We start from the raw sequence: 2,969 nt of genomic DNA, 5'->3' as shown, positions 1-2,969 counted from the left end.
TCTCCATGCTGTGGCCTCTCCTCACACCTCCACTGTCTCCATGCTGTGGCCTCTCCTCACACCTCCACTGTCTCCATGCTGTGGCCTCTCCTCACGCCTCCACTGTCTCCACACTGTGGATCTCCTCACACCTCTGCTATCTCTGTGCCATGGCCTCTCCTCACACCTCTGCTGTCTCCGTGCCGTGGCCTCTCCACGTGTCTCTGCTGTTCCTGCAGTGGGAACTGTGACAATGCCTCGGGTTTTCTTTGTCATTCATGACCTTCATATTTGGAAAGATGTTAGCCAGTCGCTTTGTAAAATATTCCTCGATGTGTGCTTGCTTGATGTTTTCTCCTGGTTAACACGATGCATTTTGGGCAAGGATGCCATAAAAGCAGTGAGGAATGATTTCCAGCACATTGTATCTGGAGGCGTGTGACCTAGACGTGCCTTGCCCCGGCGAAGTTGGCTGTGATTGCTTGGCGAGGTCTCCTAGGGTTACAACGTTCCTACCTCTCCCTCCGCAGTTAGTAAATAGCTCGGGGAAGCAGAGGTACTGTGAAATTATTTAAATATCCTAATCCTTTTAAACTTTTGCTCACTGGTTTTAGGATTTCAGGGTGGATTGTCTACCACAGTTACTAGTGTGGTTTTCTATTTCCTCATTTATTTTGCATTTAATCGGACATTCCAGTAAGGAAGAATCTCCAAATTCTAACTGGAAATTCTCCATAAGGACGCTCTGTTCTTCCCACTTGTTATTTTATTTCCACGTTGGACCTCAGAACATTAGACTGATCTTACCAAGAATTCACATGGTTCCATGTATAAAGCTTGCCTGAAAATGTCCATTGGAAGTAAACCTTTACACTGGGGCTTACTTAGGAAACCTTTGTGGGTCTGACATCATTTTATTTTCTCTTTGAATTCATGACATTTGGCCCATGATGTGTCCACCTCAATGGGCTATTTTAAGACTGTTGACCCCTCAAGACAGTATCTTGTGATTCAACATCAGGGACTAATCAAGTCTTTGAAATAATAACATAGGATCAGTATAAATTCACATATTTAAATATAGACAGTGATAAAAGTTCAGAGAAAACAAACACTTATTAGTGGAAGCTACTAATTCAAAAATGCTGGAAGACAGTGAAGACTTGGAGAAAACGTGGTTTTGTGCACTCCGCGTCCTCACTCTTCCGTCTTTCTGAAACGTGGCACGTGGACATTAAAGGAGGAATTTGCAGAACGGGATGCTTCGGATGTGTGTCTTATGCATGTAAATGTTTTACTGCAGCTGGTGTTAGCCAGGAAACCAAGATGGTTCTTTCCAAGCTTCAAATCAGTTGTTTTATAGAGCACAGAGAATTTTTTATTATAACATAATTCTGTACATAAAATATCACATTAAAAGAAGAAGATAAAGTTTTGTACTTTCATTCTCCATTAATTTGACCAAAAACCATTTGCAGAGAAATATAACCAATCAGAACTCACTGCTGTGAGGCCAGCAGGACTTGAGGTCCAAGTCTGGGGTGACGGGACCCCAGGGCCATGGTGAGACGTCCTGGTGGCTGCCAAGCCTGTTTTGACAGTGGGAAATGCACTCGGTGGCTGACGGCTGCCAGAGTCATGCCCGTATCAGATGCGTCCCAGGCACAGACCCTGCAGGCACTGCGACTTCATGGCTGTGGCTGCCAAGGACTCAGGACTGTGCCCCCATTCGCCCTCTCCATGGGGTGGCCCCGTCTGGACCGGCTGCCGATGCTGACTCATGCAGGTTCCTCACTCCTGTGTGGGGAGGCATGATACTGAAGGGCCGTGGGGAGACGCTGAAAGGTCCTTACCTGCGGGGCCCTCCTGGGTCGGGGCCTCTGCTCTGTGGCCCACCCTGTCCCCACGTGCTGGCAGGAGACGGCCGATCTGCCTTTGGCTCTCCCATCTCGGGGTCTGAGTCCTGGCAGCCCGGCCTATGACTGCTGGAGAGAAGACCCGGCCTTCTGAATATCCCACAGGGCTGACGAAGGCCCGGCTCCGCTGGCTCATATCACGCATGTCCTGTAAAGAGGCGGAAATGACACACATTAGAACTGAGAAGCGTCTGCCCTGGATGCTCCTGCTTGTTCTCCTTGGTAACTTCAGCTCATCTGACACCGTCGTCAGAGAGCCTCAAACGTCTCTGCCTTTGAAAACCTGGCCGTCAGGATAATTAAAACTTCCCATCCCATTTTCCTTCTGCTTGGACGATGCATAGCACATACAGCGTCCTGGAAGACCAGGTCCTCGGGCACTGGCAGTCATCTCTGCTGTGATTCGGCCTGCGCAGAAGCCCTCACGAAGGGTTTTCAGAGCTCCACTCCTTGTATTAGGGGAATGGGTAACTACGTTCTGTGCACAAATGTTTAGCTGAAGCCTTAAGTCAATATTCCAGAGGATATGCCCAGAGAATGCCAGGACCACGGCAGCTCTACGGCTGGAAAGAGGCTCTGGACAGGAAGAGAGCCCCTGCCGGAGAGGGGAGCGGAGGCCTCCTCACGCCTGCCGTCACCTCAGGGAGCCGGGCTCTCACCGCCCCACCTGCCTCCCAGAGCAGCCTCAGCGTCACGGATAGTGGAGAAGCCCAGCGATCACAGGCACGCGCTGTGAGCCGCGGAGCCGGGAAGGTGTGGCTGCCGACGGGAGGCCCAGAAGCAATGCCTTGTTTCTGTTTTAGTTTCGGGGCCGTGACCTCCTTATTATAGCACCACGCTGCTCAGAAACAAGGAACAAATCACAGCCTGTTTCTCCCCATCCCGGTGTGGAAACCAGGCACCTCCCGCACATGCTCAGTGTGCGCTGTGTGACGCCTCCGAGGCGCTCCTGGGTCTGATCCTCCCTGCAGGAGCCAGCATGCCCTTCCTGTGCCGGCAGGGAGGCTCGTGGTGCCTCTCACCTGTCACCCGCCGTCCACACACTGCCTGTCGTCCACATGCCAGCCACTGTCC

The sequence above is a fragment of the Cebus imitator genome, unplaced genomic scaffold (assembly GCF_001604975.1).
Source record: "Cebus imitator isolate Cc_AM_T3 unplaced genomic scaffold, Cebus_imitator-1.0 Scaffold324, whole genome shotgun sequence".
Classification (NCBI taxonomy): domain Eukaryota; kingdom Metazoa; phylum Chordata; class Mammalia; order Primates; family Cebidae; genus Cebus; species Cebus imitator.
The sequence above is the reverse complement of the archived record's forward strand: the minus strand, read 5'-3'. Positions refer to the sequence as shown.